This window comes from Pongo abelii, chromosome 3, assembly GCF_028885655.2.
Source record: "Pongo abelii isolate AG06213 chromosome 3, NHGRI_mPonAbe1-v2.0_pri, whole genome shotgun sequence".
Taxonomy (NCBI): domain Eukaryota; kingdom Metazoa; phylum Chordata; class Mammalia; order Primates; family Hominidae; genus Pongo; species Pongo abelii.
The window spans coordinates 162931841-162955960 of record NC_071988.2 but is presented as its reverse complement, the minus strand read 5'-3'; the positions used below and the strand labels follow the sequence as shown (position 1 = coordinate 162955960).

The 24120-nt window shown below is 38.4% G+C and overlaps 1 protein-coding gene and 1 long non-coding RNA gene across 9 annotated transcripts in view; one reads left to right on the top strand and one right to left on the bottom strand.

Moving 5' to 3' along the window:
• RNF150 (ring finger protein 150) overlaps window positions 1-24120 on the top strand; it is a 270744-nt gene that overhangs the window by 117982 nt on the left and 128642 nt on the right. The gene's annotated exons all lie outside the window — the stretch shown is intronic.
• On the bottom strand, window positions 1274-9539 carry LOC129059089 (uncharacterized). The gene is made up of 4 exons (XR_008524785.2): window positions 9405-9539; window positions 8769-8816; window positions 5785-5906; window positions 1274-1526 (listed from the first exon to the last, which is right to left on the bottom strand). It is a non-coding gene; the product is annotated as an uncharacterized LOC129059089 (long non-coding RNA).

Below are 24120 nucleotides of genomic sequence, written 5' to 3'. Positions count from 1 at the left end.
GCCATCAGAGAAATGCAAATCAAAACCGCAGTGAGATACCATCTCACACCAGTTAGAATGGTGATCATTAAAAAGTCAGGAAACAACAGGTGCTGGAGAGGATGTGGAGAAATAGGAACACTTTTACACTGTTGGTGGGACTGTAAACTAGTTCAACCCTTGTGGAAGTCAGTGTGGCGATTCCTCAGGGATCTAGAGCTAGAAATACCATTTGACCCAGCCATCCCATTACTGGGTATATACCCAAAGGATTATAAATCATGCTGCTATAAAGACACATGCACACGTATGTTTATTGCGGCACTATTCACAGTAGCAAAGACTTGGAACCAACCCAAATGTCTAACAACGATAGACTGGATTAAGAAAATGTGGCACATACACACCATGGAATACTCTGCAGCCATAAAAAATGAAGAGTTCATGTCCTTTGGAGGGACATGGATGAAACTGGAAACCATCATTCTCAGCAAACTATCACAAGGACAAAAAACCAAACACCGCATGTTCTCACTCATAGGTGGGAATTGAACAATGAGAACACATAGACACAGGAAGGGGAACACCACACTCTGGGGACTGTTGTGGGGTGGGGGGAGGGGGGAGGGATAGCATTAGGAGATATACCTAATGCTAAATGACGAGTTAATGGGTGCAGCACACCAACATGGCACATGTATACATATGTAACAAACCTGCACATTGTGCACATGTACCCTAAAACTTAAAGTATAATAAGAATAAAATAAAATAAAAAATATTACTTCCCTTTCTTACACCTGCTCTCTCCGGGCAGCAAATTGGCAATTGAAGGTGGGAATAGGGAGCACAAGATTCAGTAGGGGATGACTTTTTTTTTTTTTTTTTTTTTGAGACAGAGTCTTACTCTGTCACCAGGCCGGAGTGCAGTGGCACAATTTCAGCTCACTGCATCCTCCGCCTCCCGGGTTCAAGCGATTCTCCTGCCTCAGCTTCCTGAGTAGCTGTCACTACAGGCGTGTGCCACCACTCCCGGCTAATTTTTGTATTTTTAGTAGAGAGGGGGTTTCACCATGTTGGCCAGGATGGTTTCAATCTCTTGACCTCGTGATCCGCCTGCCTCGGCCTCCCAAAGTGTGCCAAAATCCCTCCCAAAGGGATTACAGGCCTGAGCCACCACGTCCAGTCTATAATGATATTTAATATATATGTATGTGTTTATGTATTCTCCATTTTTCATGTGAATTTTTACATTTTGCTGAGTTGATAAACACACATACATACACACCATATTGTAATAGTACGAAGTGGGGGAAGCCCATTTATTTATCCAGTCCTAACCAGAGTTACATGTAGGGACAAGGAAATTGAATTCTTGCAACTTCACAGCCAGCTTCTTATTGTGACCCAGCCCGGTCAGGAACAGCAGCCTCCACCTCCGCTTGCCCAGGATGGGCAGGAATCTGTCTGTGTTTGCAGGCTGCTTTCCAGCAGTTCTCCAAGAGAAGCAGCTGCCTTGGGGGCTTTCATAAGCTCTTTGTAGGGCCCTGTGTTATGATGTGAATTGTGGCTTTTTGAAAGAAAAGATTCTTTATTTCACAATAATTTCAATATGATTGGCAGTGATTAGTGAAAAAGTAATTTCTAAAAAGAGTAGCTGTACTCAAAAAAGAATGAGGTTAACCAGAATGCAGCTATAAACTTAGAATATGAAGTCTTAGAGCTCAATTTAATATCAAGAGTGTTCTTTGTTCTTCAGCATTACCCAGTACATCCCTTGATAAGCTCCCAAAATACTTTTCACTCTAAGGAGATTTTTGTGCATGTGAATCTGAAGTTTGGTTTTATATATCGTAAATACAGAATTTTATAATCACTGAGTGAATGAAAGTCACTTATATTCTAATTTATGACTATTAATCTACTTTTTGTGATGACTTAGAAATTTGGGTTGAATGCAGTGGAGAGGAATAAAGGGGAAAGGAGAAGATAATGAATTTATTGAATGTCTTGGTACTGTGCCAAGTTTTTTTCCATAAATGGTTTCATTTAATCTTTACAAACTTAGAAGCTTTGGGGTGTTACCCAAGTCCATCTCACACAATGATAAAATGACACCTAAACTGGAAATCAAATATACTTGACCTTAATGTTTATTTTTGAGTTTTTTAGACATGTTGTCTGGACAGGAGCTATATAGGGCGGTATATTATACCTTTTGTTTTTCTCAAAATAAGTAAGTAAATAAATCTGATATTCTGACAGCTGTGTTTCTAAGGTAAAGTTAGAACTATTGAGGAGAAGAATCTCAAGTGAGGGGTAGACATTCAACTCAATTGTTAGGGAAGGGAGTTTCAGGTGAAGCTTCGTCAGTGACCACTCATCCTCCAGTTGACCATAGTGGCCCGTTACGGCATAATTTTAATGAAAATCCACAGGGTTTTTTTACTTTTGAATTAGTCTGAATGAGATAAAAATGGCAACAAGAATACGGCTTTCAGAATTATGGCGGGTAAAAAAGTAAAATTGCTTACTTTCCAGTAACTGTTTATATATCAGTATTATAGCCAATACTTTAAGTTTTTTCATTGTTGAGAAGAGAGTAATACCAAAATTTTGTTTAATAATATCATTAAATAGGAATGCCAATGGGTCATATAAATCAGCACTTTTAAATACAATTCCTCGAGATAAAAGTATTCCATTGTTATACGTATTATAAGAAAAGTAGTATCAGTACTACTCTTAGACTCAGGCAAGAGGGAGCCTGCGCTTTGGAAAACCTTGTTCTGGTCTTCTTCAAGCTACACCTATTTCTATGAGACAAGACAGGAGCCCATGCAGAACCCGCAGACTTCTTTCCCTCAGGACCCCAAACTTCCCAATGTCAGGGCCCGGGCAGCCTCCTCCCTGGGTCCATCTTCTGGAGGGTGAGCCATACTGTCTCCGTGCACTCCTCTAAGCTCAAAGGGTGCTGTTAGTGGCGGGTGTGGATAGAACTTTGATGTATGGTCTGGGCTGTCCACACATGCTCACGCGGTCCCTCAAGATCAGGGTGGGAAAGAGAAGAGAAGCCCCATGCCATTACAAGCTGGCAGAACAACGAGGAGCCTGGCTACTAGGTCTTTATGAAGGGAAGAAGATAGAAAATATTTAGCAGTTTGTTACCTTAATGTATACCTGATAAATATAGAAACACATATGGTATGAGGCCCCCATTTGTACTGTTGCCTGGAGGCCTGCAAAGTGGATGGCCTGAGAGATACAGGCCCACTGCAAAATAAATAAAACCTTTGGCATAAGTTGGTCTTTAGTTTCAACCTGAGTAAATCAAAACTCTGAGATTAAAAGCCTGAGGCTTTCTAGCCACAAACTCAAAACTGAGCCCAACATATAAAAATCCAATTCTCCTGTGTTAAAAAATGTAAGGATCTTAATATCCCCTTAGGATATTAGGCAACTACAGCTTTTAAAATCATATTTGGAAAATCTCCATCTACTTCAAATTTTCATAATAAAGGCAGGTTTTACTGCTAATCACTTGTTCCAGTTAGCCCAAGTATTTTCATGCCAGTATTGAAGCCACTTTCCTCAATCTTAGTGCAATTGCTCATTGTCTTTCTATTGAATAACTAAGAAACTGTCTATTGAGTTTAAGCACTTAAGAGTAATTCAGATGACAAGCTTTTTGGAAAGCAAACACATCAAGTAAGATTTCTCACAGGCATCCAGCAGTCTCCCTCCCTGATTCAATTCAATAAATGCAGCCAACATCTATTGAGCCCTTAAGTGAAGAGCACTGGGCTCTAGAGGAACAGGCAGAGGAGCAGAGATACCTAATTTTGGGATGCCTGCAGTCCAGAGGGGTAGGCAAAGACCAACAGAATAACCCAAAATCAAAGTCAAATATAATAAGGATGAAAATGGAAGATTAACATTAAGTTGGTGGTAGGGAGAGAGGGAAAGAAACTAGATGTTTGTCAGAATTAATATTTTCATCCCCTTTATCTGGGAAAAAAATGACATGGAATAGGTGCAATTTGAATTAAGTAGACTTTGAATAAATAGGATGACAGTGGGTAGAAAATAATAATAACTAACATTTCTTGAGTCCTTACTAATTTCCAGTCATTGTTCTTACATGGGTTATCTTAGTCCTCCTAGCAAGTAACCTTATGAGATAGGTAAATATCATCCACCCTGTTATCCCAGTTTGCACATGAAAATAGTACACAAGATGGAGACAACACACACTAATCATTTTGTCCACATGAGACATAGGGAGGTTAAATAGTTTGCCTAGCATCACACGGACAGTAAGGTAGAGCTGGAATATGAGCATATGAATGGAAGCAGTCTGACTCTAGAGCTTGTGCTTTATTCTATGCATAAGAGAATATCTTATGCATAGAATGTCTTTCCTTCTCCAATGTTGCTGGACATGAATAACATGGTAGATTAGAGTGAAACCACTGGGTGAAGTATAAGCATATGTTAGTCTTAACAAGAATCATCAAATATTTTTTCAAAGTGATTAGATCAATTTGTTTCATAGCCATTCAAGAGAGTTCCAGTTGCTTCACGTTCTTGATAACATTTGACGTTATCTGCTATTTTCTTTTATAAATTCCAGCCACTTTTGGTGGGCATGTAGATACTGTATAGATTTCATTTATCTACTAATTAATTATGGTAATTCTTTCAAAATTGAAATGTTGACATAATAAAATCCCAATGAAAACCCAAGCACATCATGCATATATAAATATGTGTATAAATTGATAATCTAATGTTAAATTTATGTAAAAATGCAAAGGGCTTAGGATATCCTGGATAATGCTGAAGAAGAAGAAGAAGAAGGAAGAAGAACTTACACCACCAGATATGAACACTTAAACTAAAGTCACAGTAATGAAGACAGTGTGATATTGGTGCAAGGGTAGACAGAGGGAACAACAACATGGCAAAGAATCCAGAATCAGAGCAGAACATACATGGTCACTTAATTTGTACTGTCTTCACTCCAATACAGAGGAGAAAGAATGGAATTTTAAATGAATTGTGCTAAGTCTGTTATATATTCATGTGGAACAAAAGGCTCTTTGAACCCTACCTCATGCTATATAAAAAACTAAGATTATAAAATCTAAATGTGAAAGCTAAAACAATCAAACTTTTAGAAGAAAGCGTAGGTGTATATTTTGTAACCTTAGGATAAACGAAGATTTCCTAAATAGGAAATAAAAAACACAAACCATGAAAAGATTAATAAATTGGACTTAATTAAATTGAAAATGTTCATTCAAAGACTCCATTAAGAGAGTGAAAAGACAACTACACATTAGGAGAAGAGATTGCAATACATATATCCAGTAAAAGACATATACAGATTAAAGAATGGATACAAATTAGTAAGAAAGCCAACCCAATATAGAATTAACAAATGACTTAGGCACTATATGAAAAATGATAAAAATTAGCAAAAAACATTTGAAATGATGCTAATAGAATTTTCAAGTATACATTGAAACTTACTTCTTTATGAACTAATCCAGAATCTGAGACTCCAAAGCAGATAGCTACAGAATATGTTTTTTTTGTAGTAGGAGAGCCAACCTAATGGATAAGGATCTTCCAGCACATCTCCAATCCAGCCAGGATTGCTGAGCACTGCTGGATTTTGTATGGAGGACTAGACCTGCATCATCTCCCCATTCTTATTCACAGTCTTCATTGCCCAGGATGTCCACTTAACAGAGACTTCACTGGCTTCACTTTGGCAAATGGAAATGTACTTATACTCACAAAAATTTGGAGAACCCTTCATGCAGGGATGCCTACTGTTTGGTTGTAGGAATGGAGATAGTGGTTATGTATCTCTCTGGGATCAACCAGATGCACCTGTGGGACATTCGCTCCATGAAAACCTAGGAGAATGTAAAATGGGCAGACTATAATGAAGAGCAACTCATTTCTGTTAATCCTACTACATCAAGAAGTGGGAACCATATCAACTTTTGAATCTGCCTTTGGTCAAATAAAACGTTTAGATCTTTACTTTGATGAAATATTTGGGAAATTTTACTTCAACATCAAATTTTATTTTCTAAAGTAAAATAATTTAAGTACATGAAGAATAAATCAGACTGCCTTTCAAGTGCCCAAGATTATTGGGACTCCCTAAGGTTGTCAAAATCAACTGAAACATAAAATATAATTATAGACCTGGCAGAAATTTTAAAGGTTATCTGCATAGTCCATTCACCCTGTGATAGAAAGAAGATGAGTTTCAGAAATACTTACTAATTAGGCCAAAGTTATCTATCTAACAGGGCATAATTAAGACAGAATTAGGTTTCCCATATCCTTGCCTGGTGACCTTTCACTTTCAAGGAGAAGTATTTTCAGAGATTCCTTACAGAAGACCCTCACCACCACTACATATGGATAAACTTGAATGTTCAATAAATCTCTATTATATTGAAATAAGGAAGAGAGCAGCCTGCCTTCAAGTTCTTTCTGTATTTCTGGTGTGTGGATATGAATCTTTTAAACTCTAAAAAGAAGAGGTGGGGATTTATTAGTGTCTCAATTCCTTTCTAACCTTTGGAAATCAATATTTTACATTGAAAACCAAAAAGTAATACAATGCAAAGACTGAAAATTTTGAAATGCCTTTTAGGAGCTAGCCTAGTACAGATAACTTTTTTTCTCATTAGGGATTAACTTTTCCAGACGTGTAGTTTTCTTACAGATATCTATATTGTAGCCCAACACTATTTTATCCATTCAATATAAATGCAACTATATATACATTTTGCTTTGAAGGAGGAAATATCTAAATTTGTTTTTTTCACCATGTTTGATACTCTCAAATACAATTCTGAAATTTGTAAATATATGGATTTAAGAGAACTGCAAGTAGATAAAAAGAGATCTGTTAATATCCAAAACAGTTCTTAATATTTAGGAAGAACATGCCATTTAAGTAGACTGTTAGGTATGAATGAACGTCACAGCTGGAAATTCAGAGGCCCTTCTTTATCAGTGCACCTCCTTGTCCCTTTGAAATAGATAAGGATTTTGGCAGTGCCACAACTTCAGATTTCCTAATGTCAAACAAAACAAGCATCTATTGCTTAATCAGCCCTGTTCAACTGTGTCTTACTGAGAGGATTAAATTTAAAGGAACTTGACATTTGTCTATGGCATTAGCTGTATTCCCTTCCATTGTTCCTTGTTGCCAGATGTCACTTTCCCAGGGATCTTGTTGATCAATTCTTACTGCTGTCACACAGAAGGAAGAGTTCAATTAGTTTGTAGGAGATTACAAAACTGACAGCTAAAGTGGTCAAAGACAAAAGAAAAATGCACAAGAAATGGAGAAATGTGTGTGTGTGTGTATATATATAGATGTGTGTATATATGTATATATGTGTGCATATATGTGTATATATGTATATATGTATATGTGTTTGTGTATATATGTGTGTGTATATATATATAATTTCCTTCCTACTCTTCATTCTAGCTTTTAAAAATAGAAATTCAAATTATAGCACATTCCAAGATTAAAGTGGTATTAGAAAAAAATAGTTCCATTCTTTCAAAATATTTCGTATCTAACTAAAGTAAAACGTGTTCCTCTGTCATAGTACATGATATACTCAAATTGCAAATGGGCTGTATTCCAAAACTCAATTTGTAAGATGGGTTGGTTAACACTCATTTTGTTGTAGCTACATTTCTCATAGGTTTTATCTGCAATTCAGGAAAAATATTCTAAGTACTTGCGCAGTGCATAGACCCTCATACCACCTTAAGGAAGCTTACTTATCCTACAATTCTAGTCCCTGAAAACAATGCTTTCTCTCTTAGCAGGCCTAATTGTAGCATTGGTCCTGCCTGGTTTTTCCTCCTGTCTCTTGGGTATATCTTTTCTGACTCATCTGTAGGCTCCTTCTCCTCTGCTTAGCACTGAATATGGAATTCCTCAATACTTAATCTTAAGCTACCTTCTCTTTTCTCTTTATTCCATTTGCCTGTTCAACCTCATCCACATACATGCATCAAGTGATAGCTTCAAATTTACATCTCCCCTCCTGAACTTCTCTACAGAATCATCCACTCAGTATCTCTACTTGGATTTCTCAAAGTCACCCCAGACTTAGCATGTCCAAAATATATCTTCTACTCCAAATGTGGATTTCTTCTGTGCTCCCCAACTTGAAGAATGGCTTCTCTACCATCTGTCCCAGTGGGCAAATCAGAAATCATGGGGTCATACTTGACACCAACCCCTCCCTCATTCCTCCTCCCTCGTATCCTGTCTCCTGCCAAACCCTGTCAGTTTTACTTCCTAATCTCCCCACTTCTCCCCAACACTCTCTGAACATGCCATGCTGTTTCTTGGCATGGAGTCTTTGCCCATGCTGTTTGTTGAAACAAGAATCTCTTAATTGAACTTCTCTTTTTTTAATAAAAAAGGAAATAATCCATGGTAGTTACTGATTTGTCAATTCTTTCTGGCCTGGATGGAGACATGTAGAGAGTAGATATTTATTAACTTCTGTTAACTTCCTAGTTGAAAGCAATTTCTAGTGACAACCAGGATTAATGGTTATATTATGATGGCACTAACCTTGAAGTCCATATGTCTCAAAGACAACTTCTTATAAAAATAACCTAGTGGGGATGATTTTTTAGTTACAAAATATGTAAAGGATTATTGTAAGATATAGAATTGATGACACAAGGGTCATTGGTCAGAATCCTGTCTCCATACTCACCTGGATCTGTAGCCTCTTATGGGAGAGTTCTCACCAACAACTGCATTTCTAGAACATTTTCAGACATAATTCTGTTAGCAATGTCTAAATAAGATAATGTGGAAAATTATAGACTTCAGAGTTCGAGAGGTTATAATTTCCTGCCTCTTCATTTTTGTTCGGCTTCCCACCCCCCATCTCTGCTGAGAAATCTCCTACTCATTCTTCTGAGCTCAGCTTTAGTGTCAATTTCTCTCCAGAGCCTTTCTTGACTCCTAACCCTACGTCAGGCTCCTTTGTAGAACATTGCCAGGGAATCTCATTCCTTTCCTTCTTGTTAGTTGTCTCAGTTTGTAATTGTACATTTATTGGTGGAGATTTTTTTTTTTACTAACAGCTGTTCTTCCCGCTAAAGTTTAAGCCCCCATGAAAGTAGAGATCATGTTTTTTTGTTGTTGTTGTTGTTCGCCATTGTAGCCATAGAGCCTAGCATGGCACCGTGTAAATGCTCAATAGAAGTTCATTAAATGCTCTTGAATGAGTGAACTGAAACCAGCATAGAACCACTGTAGCAGGTATAATTTTTTTAGTAGACTGAATTCAGAATCTGACTTGGTTTCTGGTATACAACTTCCTAACCCCAATCCTTCCACTCACTTGAAGAATTGTCCTTCCTCTCTTGATGCGGGTGGGCTTCTCCTAACTGCAGGCCATTCTGAAATCTTAGCTGCTGGAACTATTCAGATGGTCTAAGTCAAAGACTCACTCAAGGAAGATGAGAGTGAGGAAATCTGTAAGGAGAAGAGAATGTAAATAGAGTGCTGGGCAAAAATGGGGATAAAATGCTTAACTTCCATAGTCTGTAGTCCTCACCAGGATTCTCCTCTCTGGTAGAGAAAAAAATTCAGTTTTGCAGCTCTTCTCTTTCTCTCACATGATCAGCAGATGCATCTATGACCTTCCTCCCCTTCCCTTGGATTTCATGGATTGTGGGGAGAACAGAGTGTGTGCACGTGTGTGTGTGCACGTGTGTGTGTGTGTGTGTGTGTGTGTGTGTGTGTGTGTGTACGTGCTAGGGATTGGGTGAATGTTGAGAATTGGAATGTGGGAAATGTTACCAAAGTAGAGAAAGGCAGTGGGAAACGTAAGAGAGCAAGAAAGTAGAAGCCATTTATGTTCTTTCTCTTACTTTCTCATTCTTGATGCCATCAGTCCACTCGATGGACTTTGGCAAACAGTCTGAAGTTGCATGCAAGGGTTGTAGTTCAGTCCAATATCAGTATGTGTTGGGGTGGAGAGACACTGCCTAAGTTAGTCTCCTGTGTATCCTAAGAGTACATGTACTTTTCTACAATGTAAATTAATCCTGAAAGCAAAGCTAGCACCTATTGTAGTACTGTTATGTATCATGTATTTATTCCCTAAAAATATTCCCATGGCCCTTTCCTCTCAAAATTCAGTTCTTTATTCATTATTTTTATATCTCCTACTTGGCCCAATAAGTAATAAGTAGTTTTTTGTTGACTCAAGAAATATCTTTATCAGGCAGAAAGAGAAGCTGAGTCTGTAAATTAATTACAATCACTTTACAGTAGTGGTGGCAAACCTACCTCTTTGTTAATTCTTTCAGCAAATATATTTTAAGCATTTGCTATGTGTCGGACAGTGCTATAGGCACTAGCTGTACAGTGGTGAATACTTCAGGTAATGTTCTTTACTTTTGGAGTATAGAGAGCTCTCCTCGAAAAGCTTAAAAGTCACAGAACTCGAAGAGACCTTAGAGACAATTAAAGCTGACTTCATTATTGGGAAAACAATGGCTCAGTGAAGGAATGTGTGCTACCCAGGTTGGCAGAGCTGAAGCTAGAACAAGAACACAGGTCATTTTGCCCGGGCTTCCCCCTGCAGCTCGTCACTTCTGCACTATATCTGGCTTGGTTATAAGCTGCAGGCCCTGTTCAAATCATAGTCATAGTCATGTCTCTTGGTGCATGCAGCAGTCCTTCTTAAAAGGTTTAGCAATTTGTCAGTGGTATTAGGCCAAATGGTATTATTTTTAAGGCAAGACCAGAAAGGAGATGTATTCTGTTAGCTGCGAAGCATATTGAGCAACTCACAGGGGAAGCATTTCCATAAGACAGAAATAGTGAGTGTTTATATAACCACATCATTTTGACCTAAGCTCTTAATCGTTCAGTGTGGCAAAGCTTAAGATAGTGAGGAGAGGAAGAAGGTGGGGGAGGCAGATGGATTAAGGGTTGACATCATAGATCTGTTCTTAGAACGAGAGGCTGTTGATAGAACTCTGGTAGGAGCCAGATAACCTGTCCTGGTGTGAGCTTAATCAAGTACAATAAACACTGTATAACATACTACTTTGCAAGTAAAAAAAAAAACTAGGAAAACCCTGGTAAAAAGCATTTCTAATACTCAAAATTGTAACTCTTTAATTAATGCTGCTTTGACTATATAATAATCTGTAATGAAATTATTTGGTTTCTCTAAGCAGAGCTGAGATATTTTATTTCCCTAACCTAAATTGGGAACTCATACCATGAAATGATTTCAGGTGATATGTGGACCAATATTAGAAATATACATAGCTAGATATACATATATACATACACATTAATCACACCAAACCGATTACTCCACAAATATTATTCACTAATATGAAAGTAAAAGTTAAAGTGAGTGAACTTAAAGAAAAAATATATGAGCTTTTCTTGTAAACTGCTTAAAATAATTTTTACTAATAAGCATATACAAGTTATTTAACAAAATCTGAATAGATTTAAATTGATATCATTTTTAAATTTTGAACTATGCTTTTAAAACATCCTGATTTTTCAAGAGGCTTTCCAAATAAAAAGAGAATACTCTATAATATGTAATCTCTATTGCTCCTTTTCCATTTATTTCCTCCATTAAACATACTTACTCTTTGTGCTTACATCTAATACAAATAGCATGGTTTGTATTAGATGTAAGCACATGGTACAAACCATGCTATTTGTATTAGATGTAAGCACATGGTTTTGGATATGGTTTTAAACCACAGGCAGGAAAATATATTCTGTCAAGAGCAGAAAAAGAATTAATGAAAGCTTGTAAAAAGAAGACCCCCAAGACCACCTATCATTCAATTTGGTTTTATTTTTAATCCTTAAATTATTTTATCTTCTTTTATAATTAAAAACAGAAAACACAAGTCTTTATTCAGTAATGACTAAAGCTGAACAAACAGGAGAGAAAGGAGTAGAGAAGACAAATGAAGAGGGAGGGAGGGTACAAGAGTAGGGAAAATGGGGAAATGTAAGGAGATTGACAATGATGAAGAAGAGAGGTATACATAAAACAATATCCAGAGAAAAGAGGGAGAAAGAGAGGTTTTGATGGAATAACACACAATTCAATTTATTATGAGGTACTACATTTCCAGTTAGACATTTAAAGATGTATTTTTACAACAATAGGCATAAATGGGAAGATAATCTTTTGAAAGTTTTCCATAAACCTGATCAAGTACAGATATGGAAAATATCTGGGTTATATCTTAATGTGTTGAATCTGTGCATCTCCAACATCTATTCAACATTATTTGATTATAAGTAAAATTACGCTGATTTGTATAATTCTTTTTCTCTGTAGCAATTTTCAAAGACCGCAAATAAATTAGCTCTAAATGAGCCATTCTATTCAAAATTATTTTGACATAAGACTTATAAAACTCAGCTGAAAAGGTTTTATACTGTCATACTTATTTATATTTGGTACCATTTGTGATTCTAGCAAGTTGAAAAAACTTCCAAATGAGGATGCCTGTCAAGGAGTTAACGTTTACGTGGCCTCCCTCCCAACAAAATCCACATTGAAATATGACATTTTAGGCAGCAACATTTTTGGCATGTGAGGAGACACATATATAACAAATCCCATTACCTCTGCTTTGACCTAAGTGTGTGCCAAGAACAAAGCCAAAAATTCTAAATCAATGTAGGCAGTTATATTCATCTTGAAGTTTATATCCTTCTCAACATTCCTTGATTTTGACATAAAATGTCATTGCATTTACTTTTAATATTCCAAAGGAGTTATTAGCCTATTACCAGCATGGCAATTGGGTGTTGCTCAAAACTGAATATATTTGTTGGTAAACTAGTATATCTTTGTATACCTACAGTATGTAATAACGACTCAGGGGGAAACCACTCTTCCATTCAGAGTTCTAGATTCCAAGATTAAAAACTTTACCGAGGAATTTTCCTTATACATACCAACCCAAGAAATCTAGAATATATTTATGAAATTTGTGCCTAGATATATTACCCTCTTGTTTTGAAATACTTCTGCATGTAAGATTTTGCTCTGCATTCAAAACTGTCTTCTCTACACTGATTCCTTGCCTGCTTTCCAAAACTGATTTTCAAGTCTGTTGCAGCTCCTGAACTGATAAAGCTCTTTCTTTAGCTTTGCTAGGAACAAATATGATGGAAATGTTTTCTTCTTCTTTTTTTTTTTTTTTTTTTGAGACCAAGTCACACTCTGTTACCCAGGCTGGAGTGCAGTGGCGCGATCTCGGCTCACTACAACCTCTGCCTCCCAGATTCAAGAGATTCTCCTGCTTCAGCCTCCTGAATGGCTGGGATTACAGGTATATGCCACCACACCTGGCTAATTATTGTATTTTTAGTAGAGATGGGGTTTCACCATGATGGCCAGGCTGGTCTCAAACTCCTGACCTCAGGTCATCCACCTGCCTTGGCCTCCCAAAGTGCTGAGATTACAGATGTGAGCCACCACACCTGGCCTGGATATGTGTTCTTCTAAAGTTAAGTACAAGTTCAGTTATCTGAAATAGTCACCTGCAATTCTGGGTCATACTTTCTTTTGAAACCATGTGCCCCAACTTTTTGTAACAAACAGCGCTAACTTCATTGTCATTAAAGAAATTATTGCGTGCCTAAACTGTAGGATATCTGTTCCTAGATGTTGCTACATCATGTAAACCCTTGATGATAAGACTTCAAACCTTTGACTGAAAAAGAAATGCATCAGTGCTTCAGCTAGGCTTCTGCATACGGCTATATGCACATCACATTATGATGTGATACTAAGGGTCAAAAACAAGAATATTCATAGGGCTTTCTCTTTCAAGTGCTGGATCTGCTCATCAGCAGAGTTGATTCCTTCTTTGGGATGAATGACACTGGAGAAATGCGTGTTTTAGTTTTTTGGCTTAACATCACCTCTCTCCCTTTAATAACAACAGGAGTTGTCATAGTTTTGTCTGCTTGTGAGATGGTATACCTCTTCACTGCTTTTTTGGAGTGCCAGGGTTTGTAAAATGTGGATTTTCAGAGTAATAAATTATCAGAGGAGACCATGTTCAACCTTCCCTACTTTGAGAATCTCAGCAAAACTCAGAGTGTGAGGAAGATTCTGTGTCAGCAGCAGCAGCGGCAGCAGCCTGCTTTGTGAGGCTTTGAGATCTAAAGTAGATTTAGTCTCACTGATTGGGAACTCCTAGGTTACAGGCTGCTGTTTTTCTTCCACAGATATGAAGCTGCACTATTTTTGGAAGCTAACTTGACTCTTGGTAGTGACATATTTTGCTGTTTGCATGTTATAGATCCTGGACCCAATGAGCTAGAAGGAACTAAGGAAGCCGAAAGGATTTGAGACAGATCCTGCAGAGTTCACATGATGGTTCAGGTTGCAGTCAGGAATGGCTTTGCAGGAACTAGGACCCTGGACTCCTCATGCCCACTCTGTCAGTTTGAATTAGTGGCATGTTCTTGTGTTACAGTGGTGCTCCTCTGCAGGCCAAGCAGCATAGCTCCCACTTTAGCTCAGCTTATCTCTGGCTGGAGGACTGTGCTTCTCCACAAGAGTCCTTGATGGTAATGGTATTAATCTTCTCAGGCTGCCATGACAAAATGCCACAGTCTGGGTAGCCTAAACAACAGACACTTATTTTCCCACAGCTTTAGAGGCTGGAGATCCAAGATCAAGTTTCCAGCAGAGTTGGCTTCCTGTTCCTGGCTTGCAGATGACCACTTTCCCACTGTGCTCATGTGGCCTTGCCTCTGTGTGTGGCACTCCTGATGTATCTTCCTCTTCTTAGAAGGCCACCAGTCCTTTTGGATTAGGGCCTCACCCTTATGACTTTATTTGATCTTGATTGCCTCCTTAGAGGCCCTGTCTTCATGTACAGTGACATTGAGTGTTTGGCTTTCAATAAATGAACTTTTGGGGAACACAATATGGTCAATAACATGACCCAGCCACTCAGTAAAATCTGCGGGCAACTGGACTGAACTCTGTGCTGGGCAGCTGTATTTTGCATTACCTAACTGAAGCAATTTCAGTTAAAGGATATTCAGAGAACGTTATTTATTGGGGCTTCCTAAATTGAAGTCAGTGTGCAAATTTATCTGGAGTCTGTGAAAGCATTGGGCCACCAGCCAATACATTTAAAGTAATTTTTGGATAGGTCATACATGAGTATGATATGGAATTCAAAAGTATATACAGTGAAAAGTATGTCTCCCTCTCATTCCTCTATCCTAATGTGTGACTAGTGACTATTTTTGTACTGTTGTCTATGCATTGACAAGCACTTTGTATGGACTCTTTTATTTTCTTTTTACATAAATATAGCATACTTCTAGACTTTGCTTTTTTCACTTAATAAATTGAGATAATTATTCACTATCCTTGCATATGTAGCTAATATCTTTTTATACGCATATATATGTGTGTGTATGCATAGTTTGAGACAGAGTCTCGCGCTGTTGCCCAGGCTGGAGTGCAGTGGCGCGATCTTGGCTCACTGCAACCTCCACCTTCTGGGTTCAAGCGATTCTTCTGCCTTAGCCTCCTGAGTAGCTGAGATTAAGGGTCAAAACCAAGAATATTCGTAGAGCTTTGTCTTTCAGGTGTTGGATTTGCTCATCAGCAGAGTTGATTCCTTCTTTGGGATGAATGACACAGGCGTGTGCCACCATGCCCAGCTAATTTTTTGTATTTTTAGTAGAGATGGGGGTTTCACCATGTTGGCCAGGCTGGTCTCGAACTCCTGACCTCGTGATCCACCCGCCTCGGCCTCCCAAGGTGCTGGGATTACAGGCATGAGCCACCGCACCTAGCCAATACCTTTATATATTTTACGCTTCGTAAAATCTGTAAAATATTTGATTGTATGTATACCACAATTTCCTAGCCAATCTCCTACTGATGGCATCTTAGATTATTATTTCTAGATTATAAATTATAGTTTTCTCACATATACAAACTGGGCTGCAGTAATCATCTGTATACATTATTTCACATATGTGTATATACACACACTCACTTCCATCTGTAATCTAAGTTCCTAAAAGTGGAATTGCTGTGTCCAGAGGTATTTTTCTACTGGAAAAGAAGTTACTATATTGTTCCCCCTTGTGGTTTGTAGGACAGAATTCTTCAGTGGGTCTGAAATATGAGAGAGTTTCCTGGAAGCAGAGAAACCACACAAATTTACTTCACACTGTCTCTATGTATTGGCTCATGAATCTCTCACATTCTGGAATGTTCTCCTAGTTCCTTTCTGCCTCATTACTTCCAGCTCACATTCTTCTCTCCTGTGAAGTTTTTCCTGATGACTGCTTTTCTCACTTTTATATTTGGTCTGTACCACACAATGAACATTTGCCACATGGCATTAGGAAACCTAGACTACAGGACTCTCCAACACTTTGCTAAATAGTTTTGCTCTTTGAATATTTCTTGTACAAATTTTTTCCCTAACTAGATCATAAGCTAGAAACCAAAATTTTTTTTATCTTGCTTCTCTAATGGTAACAGATAATTTTCGTAATGTTTAACAGGATAAGAAAGCACATTTACATCTATATTTTATTCTCTTGTCAACCCTTTGAAGTATCCAGAGCAATTATGATTCTAGCACAGAGGTGAAGAAGCTGCAGGTTAAATGCCCAAGTCACACAGCTATGAAGTGGGAAAGCCAAGACGTTAACCCAGTGTTAACTATTCCAAATCAAGTTTTCTTTCTACTCTATCATGCCCGTCTTAACATTTAGTAGTGCTGACATTCAGTAAAGACTTGTAGAAGGGATTAATAAACAATGTGTAAGGAGCTCAAACAACTAAATAGGAAAAAAAATCTAACAATCCAATTAAAAATGGGCTAAAAAATCTGAGTAGACATTTCTTAAAAGAAGACATACAAATGACACACAGGCATATAATAAAATGCTCAACATCATTTATTGTCAGAAAAATGCAAATCAAAACTACTATGAGATATCATCTCACCCAAGTTAAAATGGTTCCTATCCAAAAGACAAGCAATAGCAAATACTGATGAGGATGGGGAAAAAGGGCAGCCTCATACAGTGTTGCTGGAAATGTAATTAGTATAGCCACTATGGAGAACTGTATGGCGGTTCCTCAAAAAACTAAAAATAGAACTCCCATATGATCCAGCAATCCCATTGCTAGGTATATACCCAGAAAAAAAAGGAAATCAGTATATGAAAGAGATATCTGAATCCCATGTTTCTTGCAGCACTGTTTACAGTAGCTAAGATTTGGAAGCAACCTAAGTGTTCATCAGCAAACAAATGGACGAAGAAAATGTGGTACATATACACAGTGGAGTACTATTCAGCCATAAAAAAAGATGATATCCTGTCATTTGCAACAACATGGATGGAACTGGAGAGCATTATATTAAGTGAAATAAGCGGGGCACAGAAAGACAAACTTCAGATGTTCTCACTCATTTGTGGAAGCTAAAAATAAAAACAACTGAACTCATGGAGATGAGATAGGAGGCGGGACACAACTCCAGAGGCAGGGTTCAGACACCAGACCAAATTGAGGGTTAGCTAAAACAGGGATGGGGCGGAAGCAGCTTTCCATAAGACATGTCCACCATTGTGCCATGTCAGTTTACCATTCCCTAGAATGGCAACACCTAGAATTTACTGCCGCTTTCTATGGCAATGACCTGATGACCCAGAATTTACCACCCATTTCCTAGAAATTTCTGCACAATCTACCCCTTAGTTTGTATATAACTAAAAGTGGTTATAAATATGACTGCAGCACTGCCTCTGAGCTGCTACTCTGGGCACACTGCCTATGGGGTAGCCCTGCTCTGCCCTGAGCCGTACCTCTGCTGCTGCTGTACATTGCCATTTCAACAAAAACTGCTAACACCACTGGCTTGCCCTTGAATTTTTTCCTGAGCAAAGCCAAGAACATTCCTGGGCTGAGCTCCAAATTTGGGGTTCACCTGCCCTTCATCATAGATAGAGAGTAGAATGATGGTTACCAGAGGCTGGAAAGAGTAGTAGGATTGGAGTGGGGATGGTTAAAGGGTACAAAAAATATAATTAGATAGAATGAATAAGTTCTCGTAATTGATAGCACAACAGGATTATCACAGTCAATGATAATTTATCATACATTTAAAAATTAATAAAACAGTATAATTGGAATGTTTGTAACACATAGAAATGTTCAATGCTGAAGTTATGAATATCCGTTTACCCTGATGTGATTATTATTAAGCATTGTATGCTTGTATCAAAATACCTCATGTACCCCATAAATATAGATACCTATTATACTATGTACCCATAAAAATTAAAAATTAAAAAAAGACTCATAGATTGAACATAAACTTCTATCCAGATGGTCCAGGGACACCAGAGGGGTAGCAACTTGGGTGGAAAATGCTTCCTGCCTTTTACTCTAGTGAGCCTAGCAAGCAAATCATTTCATCCTTCAGTGCTGCCCGTGTTCAGGGAATGTGTAAAACCTTTTTTCATTTTGTTATAGCCTAGGTTTCCTCGTTCTTCAGATCTTACTTTTGGTCTTGATGCCTTTTAAATGTGGTTTTTGTTGTGTAGAGAGCCACCACAATAAGGTCACTGTTCGATATTAGCCCCTGGCTTTGGTTTGTTAGGGCTGCTTAAATAGGCAGTGGTGTGTGTGTGTGTGTGTGTGTGTGTGTGTGTGTGTGTGCGCGTGCACGCGCACACACAAGCACAGCAGCTCCACAATCAATATTTATCATAAATAACCTTCCTGATCATTTTACTATCACCTTCAACCTGTGCTCATGGTCAGATAGGCACACAGATGGGCTGGGACTTTGAGCACCCCTTCTGTCATATCCTTTGGGCCTTTGCCTTCAAGACAAACTGGTAACTTTTAATGTGGAGAGAACTGGCTGCAGCTTTCTACACTTTACCCTCTTTAAACTCTTGCAGGATTTGGCTGAGCTGTTTTGAAGCAGGCATGACCTTGGATTTCCACTCCAAACATGGTTAATCTGCTGCTCTTGTTTTTATTCTTTCCACGAGCAGTTCTCTTGGAGGGAGTGGAAGCATGCATGTTTCTGGGTAGCCTGTGAAGGTCTGGAGGGAGCTAAGTTGAAGTGGGTAATTATTTGGAAAGCTGTACATTCTCAGATGTTGGTGGAGGCTATTTTTAGGTCCTAGGAGGCAAATTGTCACTGTTATGTCAACAACACCCACAAACGCAACTTTGTTTCATGCCACAAAGTACCAGGTCCGCCATCCTTCCTGGGCAGTGTTTTCTGATGAGTGGGTGTCACCACCTTACTTAGAATTCTCTCCCCAAGATCTCTCTCATGACTGAAAGCCTAACAGTGCACTGAGATTTTCTTTTCTTGTTTGGAGGTGGGAAGATGGAGGTTAGAGTGAGGGGAAAAAGGAGATAACCCTCCTTATCATCTTTGAGAAATCATGGCTTTAACATGTATCAAAATCAGTTCCTAGCTGAAGACAATCTATTCAAGCTGCATGAAGACCTTAGGGAAATGATAAACTATCTTCGTTCTCCAGGCTGCATAAACAAGGCCATATAAACAGCTGGGCATGCCGGGGGCCTTCATTATGATCAGGGAGGACCTGGCTGTAGTTGCATGGCCCTGGAGGCCTATTCCAGAAATGTCTCTTGCTGCTACTTTCACTATGGGAGGCAGAATAATTGCTGCCAAAAATGTCCAGAACCTGTGAATACATTACCTTACATGTCAAAAGGGACTTCACAGATGTGATTAAGTTGAGATCTTGAGATGAGGAGATTATTCTGGGTAATCCAGTGTAATTATAAGGATCCGTATAAAAGGGAAGCATGAGGGTCACAGAGATAAAAAAGATGATGAAGGAAGCAGAGTCCGAATGAGGTGGCTACAAGCCAAGAAATGTGGGCCATTTCTAGAAGCCAGAAAAGCCAAGGACATAGGTTCTCCCTTAGAATTCTCAAAGGAATGCAGCCATGCCAACACCTTGATTTTAGCCCAGCAAATCTATTTCACACTTCTGATCTCTAAAACTGTAAGACAATTTTGTGTTGTTTTAAGGCCTGAGTTGTGGTAATCTCTCATAGCAGGGATAGGAAACCAATGCATCCACCAAGACAGATCTTGACACCCCAAGGGAGGATGTGTGACTCCCGAGAGCATTGTTTTCCCATCCTCTCCCGTGGATCCTGGGGAGGAGAAGTGATACCACTGCCTTTGGTCGCCTGCTGCTCTGCTCTAGGGTGCCTCCCTTGGCTCCTGAGCACAAGGAAGAGGCTGTCCTGTCATTGTTATTAGACCTCAGTTGCCCTCTTCTGCACCAGCCCTTGACATGCCACCAAATCCCAACTCTTTTCCCCAGGAAGCAGCAGATATTCTCTCCATCTAGGATAGCCAACTTCACAGTTGTCTCTAGCATGAAAGGGGGGAGGAGAATGGCTCATGACTATGCCCAGCCCATTCTTTGAAATAAGAACAGTATTTCTGAGTGCCCCTTACCCATCAGGGAGGGCCAGGGTTAGAAAGCCTTGTCGTATCCAGGAAAGCGTGACTGACGGTTAAAGGTAGAGGACACTATGATGCTGCCTCTGCTGCTTTTGCTCAGTCTGTAGTGCCTCTCCTCTCTCCCACTAACAGCAGTGGGAGCAAGGCCCAGCTGACTGTGTGGCCACCTCCTTTATGTCTCCCAAGCCTGCCCCAGAAAGAAAGCAGTACTGTTCAACATTCTGTTTTATTCCTTTTTTTTTTCCCATTCCTTGGTTAACTCTTTTTTAATTTTTGTTTTTTTATTATTATTGTTATTTTGTAGAGATGGGGTCTCACTCTTTCACCCAGGTTTGAGTGCAGTGGCATGATCATGGCTCACAGCAGCCTCCAACTTCTGGACTCAAGTGATCCTCCTACCTCAGCCTTCCAAAGTGCTGGGCGCATTACAGGCATGAGCTGTCACACCTGGCTCCTCAATTAACTCTTTATCTCATTATCCCTAGCAAGTTTGTATTGAAATTCCTGTGTACTCAGAAATTCTGAAGGCTAAGGACAAGGTATATAAAAATAAACCCAAGTATACTAAAGTTTTATACAAAGACAACTCAGGTTAGTATGTTACTCCACATTCTTTTTTGATAAGGAATGTAAGAACTTGAATTTTTCAGATATTATTAGTAAAGTCTCATCCTTTTAGAAATAAACCAGATTTACTAGATTGTATGTCTTTTCAGAAGACATTTTATATTATTTTAAGAATTTTAATTATTGAGTGACCTTGTTAAGATTTGGACTATCTGAAGATAACAGTATTAACATAATTCCAGTCTTTTCATATTTTATATAATTCTTCTATCATTGCACTGGGAAAAATCAGCCAGGCTTTTCTCTGCTCTCTAAATGTATCCTTTAGTTAATATTATTCACATATAAATTATTGTTGTAAAATTTCATATAGAATATACTTCATATTTAGAAAGATGCTCTATCAGTTGCTCAGCAACCCAAATATGTAACTGTCTTTTGCCTTAATTAGAATCTTACTTAAGGTTGAAGTGTTGACATTCAGAGTTGTATATTTCCAGTGAGGAAATGAAGTTTTATGGTTGTAATGTGTTGGCATGGTTCTGAGGCTCCAGAAATTAATATTTGCAAATGATCTTCCAAACAAAAATTAACTCAAGATAGATTAAAGGCTTAAATCTAAAACCCAAATCTATAAAAACCCTAGAAGAAAATCCAGACAATACCACCACTCAGAATATAGGCACAGGCAAAGATTTCATGACAAAATCACCAAAAGCAATTGCAACAAAAGCAAAAATTGACAAATGGGATCCAATTAAACTAAGGAGCTTCTGCACAGCAAAAGAAACTATCGTCAGAGTGAACAGGCAACCTACAGAATGGGAGAAAATTTTTGCAATCTGTCCATCTGACAAAGATCTAATATCCAGAATCTACAAGGAATGTAAACAAATTTACAAGAAAAACACAACCCCATTAAAAAGTGGGCAAACAAAATGAACAGATACTTCTCAAAAGAAGACATACATGTGGTCAACAAACATACAAAAAAAATAAAAATGCTCAACATCACTGAGCACTAGAGAAATGCAAATCAAAACCACAGTGAGATACTATCTCACACCAGTCAGAATAGCAATTATTATTAAACAGTTGAGAAACAACAGATGCTGGTGAGGTTGCAGAGAAATAGGAACACTTTTACACTATTGGTGGGAATGTAAATTACTTCAGCCATTGTGAAAGACGGTGTGGTGATTCCTCAAAGGTCTAGAACCAGAAATACCCTTTGATCCACCAATCTCATTACTGGGTATATACCCAAAGGAATATAAATCATTCTATTAAAAGATACATGCACATGTATGTTCATTGCAGCACTATTGACAATAGCAAAGACATGGAATTAACCCAAATGCCCATCAATGATAGATTGGATAAAGAAAATGTCATACATATACACCATGGAATACTATGTAGCCATAAAAAGGAACGAGATCATGTTCTTTGCAGGGACATGGATGGAGCTGGAAGTCATTATCCTCACAAACTAATGCAGGAACAGAAAACCAAACACTGCATGTTCTCACTTATTAGCGGGAGCTGAACAATGAGAAGACACAGGGAGGGGAACAACACACACTAGGGCCTGTCAGTAGGTGGGGTGTGGGGAGGGGGAGCATTAGGAAAAACAGCTAATGTATGCTGGGCTTAATACCTAGGTGATGGGTGCAGCAAACTGCCATGGTATACGTTTACCTAGGTAACCTGCAGGTCCTGCACATGTACCCCAGAACTTAAAAATTAAAAAAAGAAAGTTGTTAATGTGAAGAAAGCTATCATTTTATTTCACTTCAGAGTTGTTTACAAAAGAGAAAATAATGGTAATTTTCTGAGGACCAGACAATGAGTACTCGGCACTGGTTGCACAGGCACCTATGGAAAAAGAGCCACAGGTGTCAGAAGAGGCCTTTCACTCCTGGGTGTTGCAGAATGCAGTCTGTGGGCATGTGTAAGCCAGTGACTATAAATACAAAATTACAGTGCATTAGCAGGGTTGTCTTGAATAACCTAAATATAATTTGGAACTTTCAAATAGATGCTGAAAACAAGTCCAAAGGAAAGAAAGAACAATTTTTTTTTTTAATTTTGGTTACTGGCCAGTCTTTTTATGCAAATAAGTCCATGCTTTCAGCATATGTCTAAGGCAAGTGTCTCTCTCAACAAGAATTTAAAATGCTCTTAATTTATCTGTTCAGTAACTACTGTGATTAGCTGGGTGGAACCAGTCTGCCAGCATTTGCAAGTACTATCATCTTCAGAGCCAGACTGTAAATAATTAATAAGTCCTTAAGATTTGTATTTTATGTGGTTCAAAAAAAAAAAGCAAGGTGAAAGGATAGTGATTTGGTCCTTCAATTTACATATTTTAGTTGTTATAATATTACCGGATAAATGCCCAGGGATTAGAATTATTGATATGAATATTTAAATGATTTTTCCTCTTTCTGGAAGCTTAGTTTCTGCAAAATGACATCAGTTTGTAAGGTCATAATGTATCTGTTAGCAATCAGTTATTTCTATCTTTCTAAATGTTTTAAAGACCTACTTATAGGCTGCCACCCACTCTCTTTTTGTCTTGGGTGAGTCTCTAGGCCTCAGTTTTTTCTTTTTGCAACTATGGAGGTTGAACTTGGGGAGTGCTTTTTGGCCAGCTCCCAGAAGTAGTACTCTGTGGTCTGTGGCAGCTCGTCACAGCACTGTCTATATCTGACATCTCTTCGGTGATCGGCTTAACATTGGTACTTTTTTTTTGAATGAGCAGAGGCCGGAAAATCATTACCACCACCACAATAATAAAGCCCTGCTTTTAGATTCTGCCTTGTTGTAAAAGTCTCTTAATCCTGCTTTCCAACAGGGACATGCCAGGCAGTTAGGAGTTAAGCACAGAGAACCCTGGAAGCATCACTGACACCAGCTTCTGTGTACCACAGACCTTACAGTCACTTTGGA